Source organism: Phyllobates terribilis, unplaced genomic scaffold, assembly GCF_046119375.1.
Source record: "Phyllobates terribilis strain yellow unplaced genomic scaffold, ASM4611937v1 Scaffold_5__5_contigs__length_657084704, whole genome shotgun sequence".
In the NCBI taxonomy this organism is placed as follows: Eukaryota; Metazoa; Chordata; class Amphibia; order Anura; family Dendrobatidae; genus Phyllobates; species Phyllobates terribilis.
Genome location: NW_027362765.1, coordinates 46,807,934 through 46,829,136, shown reverse-complemented (window position 1 = coordinate 46,829,136; position 21,203 = coordinate 46,807,934). Strand labels below are relative to the sequence as shown.

The 21,203-nt window shown below is 42.4% G+C and overlaps 1 protein-coding gene across 1 annotated transcript in view; it reads left to right on the top strand.

Moving 5' to 3' along the window:
* The window catches only part of LOC141271937 (uncharacterized), a 223,119-nt gene that overhangs the window by 126,381 nt on the left and 75,535 nt on the right, over positions 1-21,203 (top strand). The window lies entirely within an intron of this gene.

Sequence of the window (21,203 nt, the reverse complement as noted above, 5' to 3'; positions counted from 1 at the left end):
ATGAGAAACCATGACTGTTGTGGAGGCCAACCAATTGGCTGAAATCAATTCTGCTCAATATTAATAGTAACATATTAATTATAATTATATTTTTATATTAATTGTATGACTTAGTCTTGAGCAGAATTCAGTATGCTGACATCCCCTATATACGGTATGAGCCACCACACAGCCCCCTCAATCAACAACCAAAGAGATCATGTAAACCATGACAAAAAACCTTAACAAATTCTCTCTTTATCTAGTTAGTTTAAAAAACGAATGCATAAAGACATAAATGCACACATAAATAAATTAACACACATTTGCACATAAAAACAGTGATTTAAAAAAAAAAAAAGCAGAAATTAAAGTAGATGGGGACTAGTTTTGCCCTTCACAATTCCCTTCCTGACAGCGAAGGTTGGCACCCTAAGTTGAAACAGTATGACACCCCCGCTCCTCGTCGAAATGCCCTATGTAGCCTTACCACTATTTTAACTGACCAGGCATTCTAAATAGGTGATCAGATAATATGTAATGAACATATACAGTAGTGTTCAAAATAATAGCAGTCCAATATGACTAACCAGATTAATCACTGTTTTTGGTATAAATTTTATTACTACATGTCAAACAATTTACCAGTTGGTGCAGTAGATTCTAAGAAAATCAACAGACTCAGCATTCATGATCTGCATGTTTTTGAGTCTGTGTATTTGAATAATTAAATGGCTGGGGGTGTGTTCAAAATAATAACAGTGTGGAGTTCAATTAGTGAGGTCAATCATTCTGTGAAGAAATTGGTGTGAATCAGGTGGTCCTTATTTAAGGGTGAAGCCAGCACATGTTGTACATGCATTTCTCCTTGAAAACCTGAGAAATATGGGTCATTCGAGACATTGTTGAGAAGAAGCGCGTATTTTGATTAAAAAGTTGATTGGAGAGGGTAAAACTTATAAAGAAGTGCAGACAGTGATGGGCTGTTCAGCTAAAATGATCTCCAATGCTTTAAAATAGAAAAACAAAACCAGAGAGACGTGGAAGAAAATGGAAGACCATTTGAATGGATCTAAGAATAGCCAGAATGCCAAAGGCTCAGGCAATGATCAGCTCCAGGATGATCAAAGACAGTCTCAAGTTACCTGTGAGTACTGTGACAGTTAGAAGATGCCTGTGTGAAGCTAATCTCTTAGCAAGAAGTCCCTGCAAAGTCCCACTGTTTTAAAAAAAAAAAAAAAGACATGTACTGAAGCGGATACATTTTTGCCAAAGAACACATCAACTGGTCTAAAGAGAAATGGAGAAACATTTTGTGGACTGATGAAAGTAAAATTATTCTTTTTTGGGTCCAAGGGCCAAAGAACTAGTGGGCAGCCAGCAGCACTCTGTATGAATTGGCAGGGACATTGTAATTTTATCAATATATAATATAAATAACACATACTTTTTAGAAAATTAGGAGGGAATACAGACTCAGACAGTTGAGAGGGGGGCTCAGCAGGATGACCGAGGGAGTCAGACAGGCTCAGGCTAAATTCTGGGTGCGTGGGAGCCAGCTCCTCTTCAACAGAACAGCTTCAGATCAGCTTCATTACAATATGCGCATGAGTCATTTCAACTTTTAAAGTGACGCGCCAGTGCTGTGTATGCTGGGTCCTGCTGTGCCTGACATCATGGGGCAGGGCAGGCCCAGCATTATTTAAACCGCCCACGGTGGTGACAATATGCGGCCGCGGCGGATGGAGCTTCTACGTGACGTGAGTAAATTGACATTTTAAATTGACGGGCCCGCGCTGTGTATGCTGGGTCCTGCCCTGCCTGACGTCATGTGGCAGGGCGGGTCCAGCATCATGCAAACCGCCCATGGCGGTGACAATTTGAACATGTGATCGCAAATTATAGTGGGGGCAATTCATGGGGCCTCCCCGAAGCCTCGGGCCACTGGTGGTAGCCCAGATTAACCTTAATATAATCCGCCTATGCACACAATATTGCCTTCCGTTTCTGTAGTTTCTTTGGCATTGTAACTGCAATAATGTTTGCAAATCTATCAATACTTTTTACAGATATTAAAAAAATCTAAAACTAAATACTCCTAGACTAGCCCTAGCATTTAAACACCAGACATCACCATTAGTTCTAGTTTAGTCTGTGTGAGAAATTGTGCATGTCACACAGCGCTGATGTCACAGGGATACCGCGACAGAGAGGGGTCAGGAGATGGCGGCGTCTGGTTTCACAAACTCCTGCACTGGTTAGAAGTACTTCACCATCTTATTAAATAGTGCAGTTTTTTCCTTGCTAGCAAAGCAAGGGTTGATCTGTTCAGTTGAAGCTCCTGGAGTTTTCTTACCTGGATTGTCTCAGCTGTTCAGTGTTGGCCACTCCCCTCTGCTATATATGCTCACGTCTGGCACTTAGGTATTGCCAGTGTTAGTTCTTACTGCCTGGTTTGGAGTTGGCGTTTGAAGATTTCTTCAGGAGATTGTTGCTTGGCGTTTTGTTTGTATGCACATCCTCATCCTCTCCTATTTGGTTTTCCTTCCATTTATTCCTCTGTGTTCCACTCTGTTGTTTGGTGAATGTATTTTGTATGATTGGTATTTTCATTTATCCCTGTCTGTCTTCCCTTGTTTGTCTGGTTAGTGTATTCGTATACACTTCTGCTTCCCACCTCCCTGGGTGGGGTAGGAGACAGATAAGGGTTCATATAGGAGCATAGAAAGGCACGAAAAGCCGGCGTCTCCACCTTCAGGAGTAATACGGGGGACAGGGATAGATTAGGGCGCCCCTAGTTTAAAGGACCTGGTTAGTGCCCACAGTCCCAAGGCACTGCGTGACAGCTGATTTACTCCTGTTCCATCTGTGCATTTTGCCATACTCCACCCAATACTGCTGGCTGTCACTGCCTATTTTGACATCTGTTTTTTGACATGTTACTAATATTTATTTGTGAATATTTATCAATATTTTTTTAAGGGGGGAGGGGAATTGGGATAAAAAAAATTAAAATGGGCAACTAAGGAGTAATCTCAAGCCCAAAAATAGAGTAATAATTTGAAACTTCAATCAAGAAAAGAGGACAGACAGAAAAGCATATTATGTTGTTTTTAATGGTTGGTGTAAAGCAAGAAAATTAATGATCAATAACTCGGTTTGTACTGGCCCTGGTGGGCCTCTGTGCAGGAATGGGAAAAAAAGCTGGTATAAAGCATTTCATAGTTCCTCTCATTAATAAAATGGATGATCAATTACCAACCAGGCTCTGACTGGCCCACAGGGGAACAGGTAACGTTCTCAGTCTACTCCTGTGCAGGACAGGATCCAACCCTCAATATGAGCAGTGTTTGGCACAGCTAAAAGTTGGTTTCTTTCAACACTAAAAAAAGCGCTATTCAGTAATTTGACTGGTGTCAACTTGAAGGAGCCAGTAAAGTCCGGTACCTTGGATGACTATTTATTCCATATCTTGAGAACTTGTATTACGTTCAACAGATTGTTTCATTGACCCTTGCGACTGTGAATATCTACAAGAACATGATAACAGTGCAAATAGGAAAACTATAATCTGGAACCAGATGTCTAAAAGAGAGCATACAGTGAGAAAAATAAGTATTTGATACACTGTTGATTTTGCAAGTTTTCCCACCTCCAAAGAATGTAGTACTTTTTATTGTAGGTACACTTCAACTGTGAGAGAAAGAATCTAAAAAAAATCCAGAAAATCACATTGTATGATTTTTACATAATTAATTAGCATTTTATTGCATGACATACGTTATTTGATACAATAGAAAAACAGAACTTAATATTTGGTACAGAAACCTTTGTTTGCAATTACAGAGGTCAGATGTTTCCTGTAGTTCTTGACCAATCTTGCACACACTGCAGCAGTGATTTTGGCCCACCTCTGCATACAGCTCTTCTCCAGATCTTTCAGGCTTCAGTGCTGTCGCTGGGCAACATTGAGTTTCAGCTCCCTCCAAAGATTTTCTATTGGGTTGAAGTCTGGAGGCTGGCTAGGCCACTCCAGGACCTTGAAATGCTTCTTACGGAGCCACTCCTTATTTGCCCTGGCTGTGTGTTTCAGGTCATTATCATGCTGGAAGACTCAGCCACGACCCATCTTCAATGCTCTTACTGAGGGAAGAAGGTTGTTGGCCAAAATCTCGCAATACATGACCCCATCCATCCTCCCTTCAATATGGTGCAGCCGTCCTGTCCCCTTTGCAGAAAAGCATCCACAAAGTGTGATGTTTCCCCCACCATGCTTCACGGTTGGGACGGTGTTCTTGGGGTTGCACTCATCCTTCTTCCTCCAAACACGGCGAGTGGAGTTGATACCAAATGGTCATGTGGTCTGATGAAACCAGAATGATTCACACGCACAGAGAAGCAAATGCGGCACCACCTCTGCTATACCTAATTTGATTCACCTTTCAGAACACGTGCTCCCAGATGGTGCATTACCAAGTGAGTAATCATAAAATTTGAAGAGAAGAATAAAGGTAGCACTCACCGATATATCTGAAGAAATCCTTTATTATCACCAGCAAGGCATGCTGGCCAGAGGCTAGGGACGACAACCCCGAGGGGTGTGCGGAGGAGTGAGACTGAGGACGACGGCCGTTTCGCTGCCTTCCGTCGCTTCAACGGGTCCCAGGTGTGGTGAACACCTGATTACTGCCTTTTTAACAGGTAGCAAATTGCAGACACAAATAAAAAAAAGTGCATTTCAACCAGTGCGTTAAAAACAGTGTCATACTTTTTGCGATTTAGCAACAGTAGTATTTGATGAAAGAAATAGAATGAAAGCTTAGAGAAAACAATACAAAATGCATAGAATATTATAAGAAAATGGAAAGATCTATTTTCTCATTAAGACCTAATGGTCCTTGGGCATCAGAATTTAAAATCCATTTAGCCTCATGCTGCAACAGTAACCTGTTGCGGTCACCTCCTTCTAAGGGATTTTTTACTAGTTCTAGTCCTGCAAATCGCAACACATTAGGGTCTGCATTGTGACAATCAACTATATGTTGTATTAATTTAGGGGAACCCTTTTTTGATAAAATTGAGTTGTAATGTTCCCTAAATTGCACAAAGAGAGGTCTAATCATTTTACCGATGTAAAAAAATTGACAGGGACATGTAATTACATACACTACATAATTGGATCTACATGAGAGAAACTCCTTCACAGTATGTGTTACGGCACCTATTCTCAGTATTTTATCAGTGTTGTGAAAAATGCAGAAGGAGCAATGTCCACATTTGAAATTCCCTTTTGGGATATTTTTTACTAGCCAAGTTTCTTCATTCACGATAAATCTATTGCGGACAATCATGTCGGCCAGATTTCGACTGCGATGGTATGAAATAATAGGCTTTTTTAGTGCTCTTTCTGCTAGATCCTTGTCACTTTCTAGTAGATGCCAGTTGTTCCTAATGGCTTTATTTATTATATTAGAAATAGGATTAAATTTAAAATTCTAAATAAACCTTTCTTCTTTTTTGTGGTCCTGCTTACTATTTTCAATAATTCTGCCTGCGTTTTTTTTCAAGCTCTTGAGCAAGCTGATGTAATAGTTTGGGTAGGATAACCACGGGCTAACAATCTATCTGAAACCACAGAGAACATAAAGTATACACCTTAAGATATAACTTTTAATAGATATTTTAAAAGATAATAACAATAATTCAGGACAAAAATTCAGATAAAAGTATGGGGAAGGAAAGGCAATGGGGCAGCACAAAATGGCATGCAGACTTACCCTATAGGCCCTAAGGGAGGAATGCCCTACCTAACAGCGGAGTCATCACCCTAATGTGTCGGCGTGGTGTCCCCGCTCCACGGAGGCTGTCCCTTGCCTGTCCCTAGCACGTCCCTATACAGACATACAAACATGAAAACAAAACACAGGAACAAAAAATAAACCGGTGTCCCAAAATTGGGAGACCTGACAGTCATATCAAAAATTGATATGCTGTAAGAGTAAAGAACCATGCATCAGTTATGATAAGATGGGTAAGGAGTGTCAACAAGATAACTTATTCCATTGAAATGACCACAAACAATCAATGTCAATGCCCCAAGAAGATTAGGGCTATAGTTGTAAAAAATAGAATTGACAGAGACCATGTATCCCTGTCAATAAATATAGAATTAGAATAGCTTTTTGCGTCTCAGTTAACCCACAAAATGGCCAAAAAAAGGTATCTACAGACCACTTCAATAATCATATAATAACAACAGTGTTAGTCAAATATTCTCATTGAGGTAATATAACAGCAGTCAAAAATAGAAAAGAAAAAGACGGCTAGATAACAGAGACATGTGATGCTCAAAAGTACATGGTAATGATGTGCACTACACTCCCAATACTTAGTGCAATGTGCTAAATAAATTCACATCACAACCATGCATCAGTTATAATAAGATTGGGCAGCACGGTGGCTCAGAGGTTAGCACTGCAGCCTTGCAGCGCTGGGGTCCTGGGTTCAAATCCCACCAAGGACAACATCTGCAAGTAGTTTGTATGTTCTCCCCGTGTTTTGTGGGTTTCCTCCGGGTTCTCCGGTTTCCTCCCACACTCCAAAGACATACTGATAGGGAATGTAGATTGTGAGCCCCAATGGGGACAGCGACCATAATGTCTGTAAATTGTCTGAATTGTAAAGCGCTGCGGAATATGTTGGCGCTATATAAATAAAAAGATTATTATTTATTTATTAAGATGGGTAAAGAGTGTCAATAAGATAACTTATTTTTTGTATCTCAGTTAACCCACATAATGGCCAAAAAAGGTATCTGCAGACCACTTCAATAATCATATACACTGCGTTGCAAATTATTATGCAAATAATATTTTCTCAGATTTTCCCAAATTACCTATATGAATGTCAGTCATTGTAATTTTCCAGTCAAATAACTATTAGAGTACAACTGAAAGGTTTTTGTACAAACTGCCTATGATAACAGTATATGCCCCGTCTCATGCTGCACATAACACATCTGCATCTCTGGCTGCTATGGGCATAAAAGGGGACAAACTTATGGTGTGGCACCCATGCTCCCCTGACCTCAACCCCATTGAGAACCTCTGGAGCATCATCAAAACGAGTGTCTATGATGGCAGGAGGCAGTTCACATCTAAGCAACAGCTCTGGGAGGGTATTCTGTCCTCATGCAAAACAATTGCAGCAGAAACCATCCAAAACCTGACAAATTCAATGGACGAGAGAGTTCAGAAGCTCCTTTCGAACAAGGGATCCTATGTGCAAATGTAACATCACCTAGAATAAAGTTTTGAGTTGAAAACTGTTTGATTTCAGTTTGTAATAACCTGCTAATGCTTATAATTTCAAAAATGACCATTTTTTTGTTCTTTATTAAAATGAAAAAGGTTGAAAACTCTGCTGTGCATAATAATTTGGAACATGCATTTTGAGTGCAGTTTGAGTTTTTTATTTTTTAAAAAATATACTGTTATCATAGGCAGTTTGTACAAAAACCTTTCAATTGTACTCTACTAGTTATTTGACTGGAAAATTACAATGAATGCAATTCATATAGGTAATTTGGGAAAATCTGAGAAAATATTATTTGCATAATAATTTGGAACACAGTGTAATAACAACAGTGTTAGTCAGATGTTCTGATTGAGGTAATATAACAGCAGTCAAAAAAAAAAAGAGACTGCTAAATAACAGACATATGATGCTCAGTAATTCATGGTAATGATGTGCGCTATACTCCCAGTACTTAGTGCAATGTGCTAAATAAATTCACATCACAGCAATCACGTAATAACAAACTGCTAAATTGCAGACTTATCTGATGCTGATTGCTTCAACTTATCTGATGCTGATTGCTTCATTATCACTATATAAAGATGAGGTCCCAGTCCCAACGAGTTTCGCCCCCTCCTAGGTCAGGGTTCATCAGGGGACAATCACAGGAGTACACCATAATAGGTAGGGCTGGATGGAGAAGTAAATAAATCCCATCAATTGAATCACCAAGCCAAAAGAGTCAGTGACCCATCAGGCTTAAATACACCCCCTGCAATACTTGTACAGGAAACACCTGTCAGCCATATCTAGCGCGGTAGAGCAATCACCACCATGAGGAACTGCTGGAACGCTGAGTGTGTGCCAACGGCGATTTGTTTCTTCCGCATGTGGCAATGTAAGTCACATCCGCCGCGTGAACTCAATGGAACGCATATGCGTGTCACCAGTACTTCCGCCCGCGGCAGACACATGACGTCACTTCCGCCACGCGATCATGGTGGAACGCAGATGCGTCTCTCCAGCGCTTAGAAAGAGCAGGAACCACCAATTCTATAAGTTATAACAAGCGCATGATCAGGAAGTTATAGACATCAAATAAGACACAAATAAGATCCTAACACTAGGCATAGAGGATTTGTTGATGAAAAAAAAACAGTGAAATAATGTACAAATCAGTACCAGTCACTAGAAGAAGGGGAAATATAGAGGTGTAATAATAAAAAGTTATAAGCCCAATAAACTGTATGTCCTAAGGGCCTAAATACAGAGACTAACAGGAAATACCTGTAGTCTGATTGTCCAAACTTTCATGGACCAGAATACCGACCATGAGACAGTAAATGTATATATAAATCCAAATGACATAATGCCAGTATTGATTCCTATAAGTGGGTATGCTAATAGAACGAGTAGACTTAGACAAAGCTAGAGAAGTTTAGTTTTTAATTTATACCTCCTGGGTTTTGGGATTCCAGCCAGAAAATCCATCTACATTCCCTCTGCAGGATCACTTTATCCCAATCGCCCTGGCGGTCTGGAGGGCTAATCACTAGAGATGAGCGGTGTTCGACTAGAACTGTTCGCCAATCTCAAATTCGAGCTGTTTTGGGCGGTGTTCGAGTTGTTCGACGAACCCGAACGATTTGCAAAAAATTCGGCTGTTCGAGGTTATGTTCGATAACTGTTCGTGCACCAAAAGCGTGTCCTGCATGTCTGGCGCTATTTAGAGCACCAATCATGCAGGGATTGTCTGCCACTCACTGTAATGCCACAGCCATGGTGGTTGTGGCATTACAGTGATTGCCCAAATCGATGGGAACAGTGCCAACAGTGAAACATGAAAAGCCGGCAATTCAGCAGCGGCATACACCTGTACCCGACAATTTAGAACCGAAAGAATAGAGCTTCACACATAGATTAGATAGATATAAACATGTCAGCCACATATATACGAAGTACAGTGAAAGTGCTGCTTACTGTACTTGTCATTTAGCGTAAAGGATTTATCAAAAAAAATAATAGTGTTTTCATGCACCGTCTCTTTAAAAAAGCCGGCCGGCAATTCAGCAGCGGTACCCGACAATTTAGAACAGACAGAATAGAGCTTCACACATAGATTAGATAGATAGAAACATGTCAGTCACATATATATGAAGTACAGTGATAGTGTTGGTTACTGTACTTGTCATTTAGTATTAAAATAAAGGATTTATTATTAAAAAAATTGGCGTGGGGTTCCCCTTAATTTTAGGCTCTAGCGGAGGTTAAGCAGACGGCTGGGGCAGATGTTTGAAGCCTAGGAAGGGGGTAATACCCACGGAGCTTCCCAGGCTACTAATATCAGCCCCCAGCTGAATACATAGCCTTTACTAGCTATTAAAATGGGGGACCCCCCCAAAAAAATGACGTGGGGTCCCCCCTAATTTAATAGCTAGCAAAGGCTAGGCAGACAGCTGGGGGCTGATATTAATAGCCCAGGAAGGGAGCCATGAATATTGGCCCCCTCCCAGGCTAGAAACACCAGCCGTCAGCCGCCCCAGAAATGGCGCATTCATAGGATGCGCCAATTCTGGCACTTAGCCTCGCTCTTCCACGCTGCCCTGGTGCGGTGGCAGGGGGTAATAGGGTTGGGGTTGATGTCAGCTTATAATGCCAGCTGACATCAAGCCCAGGTTAGTAATGGAGAGGCGTCTATAAGACACCCCCATTACTAACCCCATAGTCAAAGTTAAAAAAAACACAAACACCCAGAATAAAGTCCTTTAATTGAAATAAAGACACAATCCTTTATTGTTCTAAATTAAACCATACTTACCGTCACGCCCATTCCAGCTGAAGCCAACGATCTCCTGCAATAAAAGAAAAATAATAAAGCAACCTCATCCTTACCTTTCCATGGTTCCCACGACAGCTTCAGCTCTGCTACATCGAGATGACAGGCTGGACCGCAGCAGAACGCTGCCATCCAGCCTCTCATCCCGCAGACACTGAGAAGCGCAGGCTTGCTTGCGCTGCTCAGCGTCTTTCTGTGACGACATCCAGATGAGCCGAGTTCATGTCCAATGAACTCGGCTCACCTCATGCACGTCACTGACAGCGTGGGAAAATTCTCACGCTGAAGCGGTGAGTGCAGGAGAATTCTCCCACGCTGTCAGTGACGTGCATAAGGTGAGCTCATGTCCAATGAACTCAGCTCACCTCCTGCACGTCACTGACAGCGTGGGAGAATTCTCCTGCACTCAGCGCTTCAGCGTGAGAATTCTCCCACGCTGAAGCGCTGAGTGCAGGAGAATTTTCCCACGCTGTCAGTGACGTGCATAAGGTGAGCTCATGTCCAATGAACTCAGCTCACCTCCTGCACGTCACTGACAGCGTGGGAGAATTCTCCTGCACTCAGCGCTTCAGTGTGAGAATTCTCCCACGCTGAAGCGCTGAGTGCAGGAGAATTTTCCCACGCTGTCAGTGACGTGCATGAGGTGAGCCGAGTTCATTGGACATTAACTCGGCTCATCTGGATGCCCTCACAGAGAGACACTGTGGAGCGCAAGCAAGCCTGCGCTTCTCAGTGTCTGCGGGATGACAGGCTGGATGGCAGCGTTCTGCTGCGGTCCAGCCTGTCATCTCGATGTAGCAGAGCTGAAGCTGTCATGGGAACCATGGAAAGGTAAGGATGATGTTGCTTTATTATTTTTCTTTTATTTCAGGAGATCGTTGGCTTCAGCTGGAATGGGCGTGATGGTAAGTATGGTTTAATTTAGAACAATAAAGAATTGTGTGTTTATTTCAATTAAAGGACTTTTTTCTGGGTGTTGTGTTTTTTTTAAATACTTTACTAGAAATTCATGGTGGTCATGTCTAATATTGGCGTGACCCCATGAATTTCGGGCTTAGGGCCAGCTGATAATGCCAAGCTGGCCCTAACCCCTTTATTACCCAGTGAGCCACCGCATCAGGGCCCTGGATGAGTTGGGTACAGCGCCAGAAGATGGCGCTTCTATGAACGCGCCATTTTCCGGGGTGGCTGCGGACTGCAATTTGCAGCGGGGGTGGCCCAGAAAGCTTGGGCCTCCCTGCGCTGCGGATTCCAGCCCCCAGCTGCCTAGTTGTACCTGGCTGGACACAAAAACAGGGCGAAGCCCCACGTCAATTTTCTTTAAATTATTTCATGAAATAATTAAGAAAAAAAGGGCTTCCCTATATTGTTGTGTCCGGCCAGGTACAAATAGGCAGCTGGTGGTTGGGGGCAGCCCGTTCCTGCCTGCTGTACCTGGCTGGACACAAATATAGTGCGAAGCCCCACGTCAATTTTTTTTTAATTATTTCATGAATTTCCTGAAATAATTTAAAAAAATTGAAGTGGGGCTTCGCACTATATTTGTGTCCAGCCAGGTACAGCAGGCAGGAACGGGCTGCCCCCATCCACCAGCTGCCTATTTGTACCTGGCCGGACACAACAATATAGGGAAGCCCTTTTTTTCTTAATTATTTCATGAATTTCATGAAATAATTAAAAAAAATTGAAGTGGGGCTTCGCACTATATTTGTGTCCAGCCAGGTACAGCAGGCAGGAACGGGCTGCCCCCAACCACCAGCTGCCTATTTGTACCTGGCCGGACACAACAATATAGGGAAGGCCTTTTTTTCTTAATTATTTCATGAAATAATTAAAAAAAATTGAAGTGGGGCTTCGCACTATATTTGTGTCCAGCCAGGTACAGCAGGCAGGAACGGGCTGCCCCCAACCACCAGCTGCCTATTTGTACCTGGCCGGACACAACAATATAGGGAAGGCCTTTTTTTCTTAATTATTTCATGAATTTCATGAAATAATTAAAAAAAAAGTACGTGGGGCTTCGCCCTATTTTTGTGTCCAGCCAGGTACAACTAGGCAGCTGGGGGCTGGAATCTGCAGCGCAGGGAGGCCCAAGCTTTCTGGGCCCCACCCGCTGCAAATTGCAGTCCGCAGCCACCCCGGAAAATGGCGCGTTCATAGAAGCGCCATCTTCTGGCGCTGTACCCAACTCATCCAGGGCCCTGGTGCGGTGGCTCACTGGGTAATAAAGGGGTTAGGGCCAGCTTGGTATTATCAGCTGGCCCCAAGCCCAAAATTCATGGGGTCACGCCAGTATTAGACATGACCGCCATGAATTTCTAGTAAAGTATTTAAAAAAAACACAACACCCAGAATAAAGTCCTTTAATTGAAATAAAGACACAATTCTTTATTGTTCTAAATTAAACCATACTTACCATCACACCCATTCCAGCTGAAGCCAACGATCTCCTGCAATAAAAGAAAAATAATAAACCAACCTCATCCTTACCTTTCGATGGTTCCCAGGACAGCTTCAGCTCTGCTACATCGAGATGACTGGCTGGACCGCAGCAGAACGCTGCCATCCAGTCTGTCATCCCGCAGACACTGAGAAGCGCAGGCATGCTTGCGCTCCTCACTGTCTCGCTGTGACGGCATCCAGATGAGCCGAGGTCATGTCCAATGAACTCGGCTCACCTCATGCACGTCACTGACAGCGTGGGAAAATTCTCACGCTGAAGTGCTGAGTGCAGGAGAATTCTCCCACGCTGTCAGTGATGTGCATGAGGTGAGCTCATGTCCAATGAACTCAGCTCACCTCCTGCACGTCACTGACAGCGTGGGAAAATTCTCCTGCAATCAGCGCTTCAGCGTGAGAATTTTCCCACGCTGTCAGTGACGTGCATGAGGTGAGCCGAGTTCATTGGACATGAACTCGGCTCCTCTGGATGTCGTCACAGAGAGACGCTGAGCAGCGCAAGCAAGCCTGCGCTTCTCAGTGTCTGCGGGATGACAGACTGGATGGCAGCGTTCTGCTGCGGTCCAGCCTGTCATCTCGATGTAGCAGAGCTGAAGCTGTCGTGGGAACCATGGAAAGGTAAGGATGAGGTTGCTTTATTATTTTTCTTTTATTGCAGGAGATCGTTGGCTTCAGCTGGAATGGGCGTGATGGTAAGTATGGTTTAATTTAGAACAATAAAGGATTGTGTCTTTATTTCAATTAAAGGACTTTATTCTGGGTGTTTGTGTTTTTTTTATCTTTGACTATGGGGTTAGTAATGGGGGTGTCTTATAGACGCCTCTCCATTACTAACCTGGGCTTGATGTCAGCTGGCATTATAAGCTGACATCAACCCCAACCCTATTACCCCCTGCCACCGCACCAGGGCAGCGTGGAAGAGCGAGGCTAAGTGCCAGAATTGGCGCATCCTATGAATGCGCCATTTCTGGGGCGGCTGACGGCTGGTGTTTCTAGCCTGGGAGGGGGCCAATATTCATGGCTCCCTTCCTGGGCTATTAATATCAGCCCCCAGCTGTCTGCCTAGCCTTTGCTAGCTATTAAATTAGGGGGGACCCCACGTCATTTTTTTGGGGGGGTCCCCCATTTTAATAGCTAGTAAAGGCTATGTATTCAGCTGGGGGCTGATATTAGTAGCCTGGGAAGCTCCGTGGGTATTACCCCCTTCCCAGGCTTCAAACATCTGCCCCAGCCGTCTGCTTAACCTCCGCTAGAGCCTAAAATTAAGGGGAACCCCACGCCAATTTTTTTAATAATAAATCCTTTATTTTAATACTAAATGACAAGTACAGTAACCAACACTATCACTGTACTTCATATATATGTGACTGACATGTTTCTATCTATCTAATCTATGTGTGAAGCTCTATTCTTTCTGTTCTAAATTGTCGGGTACCGCTGCTGAATTGCCGGCCGGCTTTTTTAAAGAGACGGTGCATGAAAACACTAATATTTTTTTTAATAAATCCTTTACACTAAATGACAAGTGCAGTAACCAACACTGTCACTGTGCTTCTTATATGTGTGACTGACATGTTTCTATCTATCTAATCTATGTGTGATGCTCTATTCCTTCTTGTCTAAATTGTCGGGTACCGGTGTATGCCGCTGCTGAATTTGCCGGCCGGCTTTTTTAAAGAGAGTGTCTTCTGAGCAGTTTGTCAGCTTTTGGACACCTTTGCAGGTGTTTTCTATGTGTTTCTATGTGTTTTTGTTTGCCTGCCATTGGTTTTAACGGTGTTCGACGGTGTTCTAAGGTGTTCGACGAACAGTTCAACGAACAGTTCCTCGAACATCCCGGTGTTCGACGAACCGAACCGAACCCGAACACTACGGGGGTGGCTCAACACTACTAATCACTTCAACAGAGCAAAACGAAATAGAGTCTAGATTACCACCATGATAAGTGTTTACATGTTTCGCTAGGGGTGTCTCCCTTTTGTGTCTGATGTCACCTAAATGTTCCCCAATACGGATTTTGAACTGCCTTTTAGTTTTTCTGACATAATCTTTTGGGCATGTGCAAGTACAGAGACATATTACACCTGTAGTTGTACAATTGGCGAAGTGTCTGTTCTTATAAATACGCTTAGTTACTGCACTAGAGAAGGTTGTAGACGGCAAAATAAACTTACAGAAGCTGCAATGGCCACATCTAAAGGTACCAACCAATCTTCTATCCAAGCAGGTACCCGCCCTTCTAGGAGGGGTAAAGTGGCTGTGTACTAGGTGATCCCTGATCGATTTACCCCTCCTAAAAGTAACTGAAGGTGAATGTGAAATCCACTTCTTAATGTCGGGGTCAGTTTGCAATATACCCCAATATTTTCTCAAAATACTCATGATTCGTGGATGTTGGTCATCAAAAGTACCAATCAGTCTAGTCATGGATTCAGGTTCTGGTCTGGTATGAGGTAACAATAGTTTAGACCTATCTTGTCGAAGCGCATTCTTATACGCCGCCTTGACTATGTCGGCTGGGTAGTCCCGGCATAAAAACCTTTCTTTGAGATCTACAGCCTTCTTACACAAGTCAGAGGTTGAGGAACAGTTCCTTCTTAATCTTAAAAACTGACCCTTCGGGATCCCTCGTTTTTGTGGGGTTGGATGATAACTCCCCCATTTAAGGAGACTGTTAGCTGTCATAGGTTTACGATAAATTGAGGATCTCAAAAGGCCCGACTCATCAATTGAAATCATCACATCAAGGAAAGCAATCTTCTTGTCGCCTATTTCATAGGTGAATTTTAAACCTAGGTTATTAGCATTCAAGTATTGCATGAAATCAATGAAAGATGACTTATCACCAGTCCAAAGGATGAGGATGTCATCTATATAACGGCCCCAAAATTGAATAAAGGGGCCCCAGATGACCTCCCCATCCCGAAAAACAACAGTGTCCTCCCACCAGCCCAGGAGCAAGTTAGCATATGTGGGAGCACAAGGGCTCCCCATTGCTGTGCCCCTGAGCTGGTGGTAAAACCTACCATGAAAAAGGAAATAATTGTGTCTCAACACATAGTCAAGAAGTTGAACAACAAATCTGTTATGGGAGATGAAATGATTGCCTCTCGTACTTAAAAATGACTCCACTGCCTGCAGTATGATGGATGCTAGAATATAATGGTTCTACATCAATAGATATTAACATGGTGCCTGGATCAACAGTGATACCATCTAATTTAGTTAGATCGGTTGTGTCCCTAAGATAGGAGGGGAGAGCCTTAACGAATGGTCTAAGAATCTGGTCCAGGTAGATGCTACAGTTTTGACTTAAGGCATCAATACCCGACACAATCGGTCTCCCTTTCAAAGGTGGATAACCCTTATGGATCTTTGGGAGCGCATAGAACGTTGCAATCGTTGGATATTTTGGGAGCAGAAATAAAAATTCAGTTTTGGAGATTAGCCCATCAGTTTTGGCTTGTTGAAGTATTTTTGACAGAGTCCTCATAAATTCCATCGTTGGATCTTTACGTAATGTTTGATAGGTAGTGGCATCCGCTAGGATGTCCATACACATTGTCACACAACTATCACAGTCAAGGATAACTACATTACCCCCCTTGTCTGAGGGTTTGATCACCAGAGAGGTATCCTTATTCAGATCTTGTAAGGCTCTACGTTCTTCAAAAGTGAGATTAGAATTGATTTTATGTAATTTAGGGTTGATCTTTTTACTCTCCTCAGTGACTAATGTTGAAAAAATATCAATACTACTGACTTCACCTAGGGGTGGCAATTTAGTGCTTTTTAGCTTCAAATCTGAGAAGGGGCCTTGTCCTACATCACTGACACTTTCATCTGCCAGATGTTTTAATAAATAGACATCAGAGAACTCATACATCCCAATCCCCAATTGTTGACATTTGGCTTTGTCATTCAGAGTAACGAACTTTTTCCATCTGAGCTTCCTCAAAAAAAGATTTAAGTCTTTTACCCAGGTAAAAGGATCAAACCGAGTAGTCGGTACAAAGGACAGGCCTGCCTTTAATACTTTCCTTTCAGTGTCAGTAAGGATGATAAATTAATAATAGTACTATCAGAGTTATCCACCTTTTGGTTAAGTCTCCGTTGACCCTTGGTCACTGATGATCTCCCAGAGTGCCCTATCTGTTGTAGGCTGCAGTCTGATCTCGTAAAAAATATCGACTGTCCCTGCTCTCTAAAAAAGTCATACCTGAGGGAGATGCTAATGAAGAGGAGGAATACGAGGGTACCTGACCCAAACGCTCTCGACTTAGTCATCTCCTATTCTGGCCTCTTCTTCCACGACCTCTAAATCTAGTTACAGACCTGAACACTTCTCTCCTTGAATGTTCAGTGTCAGACGATTCTAGATCCGAGGATGAAATATCAGTTGGGCCACCCAGTTTATTGGAGAGAGCAGGATAAGCTTGTTTATCCTTAAAGTCGGCAAGATCTCTTAAAAAACGTTTGTGCTTACGATCTTTCAAAGTAAGCTGATATTTTTCAACTGATACCTTTAGGTTCTCTTCTCTAGTGCAGAATTCCGAGGAAGTTTTAAACTTCAGAGCATGCTCAATATGCTCTTTAAGGTTAGTTGAGGAGTTATCAAAGGTTACTTTTTCCTCCTCAAGGAGAATCTGCATAAACCTTAATGAGGAGGCTGTTGATTCTTTCTCCCACCTTAAGAGAAGATTATCAGATCTACTCCTGGGTGCAGGTACTAAATTAATCCTGAGTCACCTTGGTACTATTCCTTGTTCCTAGTTTTCTAAAGATTGGATTTCCCACCACGACTTAACCCCTTAAGCCCCGAGGGTGGTTTGCACGTTAATGACCAGGCCAATTTTTACAATTCTGACCACTGTCACTTTATGAGGTAATTACTCTGGAATGCTTCAACGGATCCCCCTGATTCTGAGAATGTTTTTTCGTGACATATTGTACTTCATGATTGTGGTAAAATTTCTTCGATATCACTTGCGTTTATTTGTGAAAAAAACGAAAATTTTGAAAATTTTGCAATTTTCAAAATTTGAATTTTTATGCCCTTAAATCAGAGAGATATGTCACACAAAAGAGTTAATAAATAACATTTCCCACATGTCTACTTTACATCAACACAATTTTGGAACCAAAATTTTTTTTTGTTAGGGAGCTATAAGGGTTAAAAGTTGACCAGCGATTTCTCATTTTTCCAACAAAATTTACAAAACCATTTTTTTAGGGACCACATCACATTTGAAGTCACTTTGAGAGGTCTTTATGACAGAAAATACCCAAAAGTGACACCATTCTAAAAACTGCACCCCTCAAGGTGCTCAAAACCACATTCAAGAACTTTATTAACCCTTCAGGTGCTTCACATGAATTTTTTGAATGTGGAAGAAAAAAATGAACATTTAACTTTTTTCACAAAAATGTTACTTTAGACCCAATTTTTTTTATTTTCACAGAGGTAACAAGAAAAAATGGACCCCAAAATTTGTTGTGCAATTTCCCCTGGGCACGCAGATACCCAATATGTGGGGAAAAAACACTGTTTGGGCGCACGGCAGGGCTCGGAAGGGAAGGAGCGCCATTTGACTTTTTGATTGTAAAATTTGCTTGAATAATTAGCGGACGCAATGTTGTGTTTGGAGAGCCCCTGTGTGCCCAAACATTGGAGCTCCACCATAAGTGACCCCATTTTGGAAACTAGACCCCCCAAGGCACCTATCTAGATGCATAGTAAGCACTTGGAACCCCCAGGTGCTTCACAAATTGATTCGTAAAAATGAAAAAGTGAAAAAAAAAACACTTTTTCATTTTTATGAATCAATTTGTGAAGCACCTGGGGGTTCCAAGTGCTCACTATGCATCTAGATAGGTGCCTTGGGGGGTCTAGTTTCCAAAATGGGGTCACTTGTGGGGGAGCTCCAATGTTTGGGCACACAGGGACTCTCCAAATGCAACATGGTATCCGCTAACAAATTGAATGGAAAATCGGCTCAAATTGTTAGCGGACACCAAGTTGCGTTTGGAGAGCCCCTGTGTGCCCAAACTTTGGAGCTCCCCCACAAGTGACCCCATTTTGGAAACTAGACCCCCAAAGGCACCTATCTAGATGCATAGTGAGCACTTGGAACCCCCAGGTGCTTCACAAATTGATTCGTAAAAATGAAAAAGTGAAAAAAAAACACTTTTTCATATTTATGAATCAATTTGTGAAACACCTGGGGGTTCCAAGTGCTCACTATGCATCTAGATAGGTGCCTTGGGGGGTCTAGTTTCCAAAATGGGGTCACTTGTGGGGGAGCTCCAATGTTTGGGCACACAGGGGCTCTCCAAACGCAACATGATGTCCGCTAACAATTTGAGCCGACAATTTGTTAGCGGATACCATGTTGCATTTGGAGAGTCCCTGTGTGCCCAAACATTGGAGCTCCCCCACAAGTGGCCCCATTTTGGAAACTAGACCCCCCAAGGCACCTATCTAGATGCATAGTGAGCACTTGGAACCCCCAGGTGTTTCACAAATTGATTCATAAATATGAAAAAGTGTTTTTTTTCCACTTTTTCATTTTTACGAATCAATTTGTGAAGCACCTGGGGGTTCCAAGTGCTCACTATGCATCTAGATAGGTGCCTTGGGGGGTCTAGTTTCCAAAATGGGGTCACTTGTGGGGGAGCTCCAATGTTTGTGCACGCAGTAGCTCTCCAAATGCAACATGGCGTCCGCTAACAATTTGAGCCGATTTTCCATTCAATTTGTTAGCGGACACCATGTCGCGTTTGGAGAGCCCGTGATGTGCCTAAACAGTGGAGCTCCCCCACAAGTGACCCCATTTTGGAAACTATACCCCTCAAGGATTTTATTAAGGTGTAATAGTGAACATTTTGAACCCAGAGGTACGGCACAGAATTTGTTTACATTAGGTCATCATATTGAATAAGTTGTCATTAGTCTTGAGCGCAAGTGCTCGCTACTTGAGTTTGCATCGGGTACTCAGGTATGCACCATGTACAGCGTGTGCTCGAGTGACATGCTCGAGTCCCTGCTCCGCATGTTTCACGGTTATTAGACACCCAAAAAAAAACATGCGGGGATCGCTCGTGCATGGCAGGCAATCCCCGTAAAGTTTTTTTGGCCGCGAAGCATATGGGGCAGAGACTCGAGCATGTCACTCAAATACCCACGATACTCAATGCATACCAGAGCACCTGATGCAAACTCAAGTAGCGAGCACTTGCGCTCAACACTAGTCGCCATATCGTCATCTTTTTTCTTACTTTTGAAAAAAATCCCAACCCCATCACAACCCTAACCCCAACCCTAACCCCAACCCCAGCCCTAACCGTAGCACAGCCCTAACCGTAGCACAACCCTAACCCTAGCACAACCCTAACCCTAGCACAACCCTAACCCTAGCACAGCCCTAACCCCAAACCCAGCCCTAACCCTAGCCCAATCCTAACCCAAGAGTTTATTTTTTACGCCGTTCCTCGTGCGGTATAAGTGATTAGACGACTTTATTCTTCGGGTCGGTGTGACTACAGCAATACCAGAATCATATGGGGTTTTTATGACTGACAGCTGTCACACACAAAAAGACGCATTTTTTGTAAAATCTAGTTTTTGCATCGCCATATTTTGAGAGCTATAATTTTTCCAGATTTTGGCAGACAGTCATGTGACAGCTCGTTTTTTGCGGGATGAGTTGACGTTGTTATTGGTGCCATTTTCAGGCACGTGACATTTTTTGATCGCTTTCTATTCCGATTTTTGGGAGGCAGAATAAACAAAAACCAACAATTCAGGAATTGTTTTTTTTTTTTTTTATTCTGTTCCGCGTGTGGTAAAAGTGATAAGGCAGCTTTATTCTTCGGGTCAGTACGTTTACAGCGGTACCACATTTATATCGTTTTTCTATGTTTTGCACTTTTACATAATAAAAGCAATTTTATAGAAAAAAATATTTTTTAGCATAGCTTTATTCTGAGAGCTATAACTTTTTTATTTTTCGGCTGATGGAGCTGTATGTCAGCTTGTTTTTTGCGGGACGAGATGACGTTTTCAGCGGTACCATTTTTATTTATATTCGTCTTTTTGATCGCGTGTTATTCCATTTTTTATTTGGCGGTATGGTGATAAAGCATTGTTTTTTGCTTCGTTTTTTTTTTTTTTTTTTTTACCGTGTTCACTGAAGGGGTTAACTAGTGGGACAGTTTTATAGGTCAGGTTGTTCCGGACGCGGTGATACCAAATATGTGTACTTTTATTTTATTTTTTTTTTTTTTTTATAATAATATTTATTGATGGGTACATTATATTTTTTATTTTTGGTGGATTATTTTATTTTATTTTTTTTTATATTTTTGCAATTTTTTTTTCTTTTTTTTTTCACTTACTGACAGTTTTTATACTTTATTACTTTGTCCCACTATGGGACTTTCACTTTTTTTTCTCTGATCGCTTGCATGGCACAGGAATGCAGCACCATCCCTGTGTCATACAGGCTATCAGCGCTGCACAGTGAGAAGATTGTTTGGAGATGCACTGCGCATGTCCAAACAATCTTCCTGCTGTCTGGTGACCCGGATGTTGTCATGACGACATCGGGTCGTCATGGCAGCACCCGGGAAG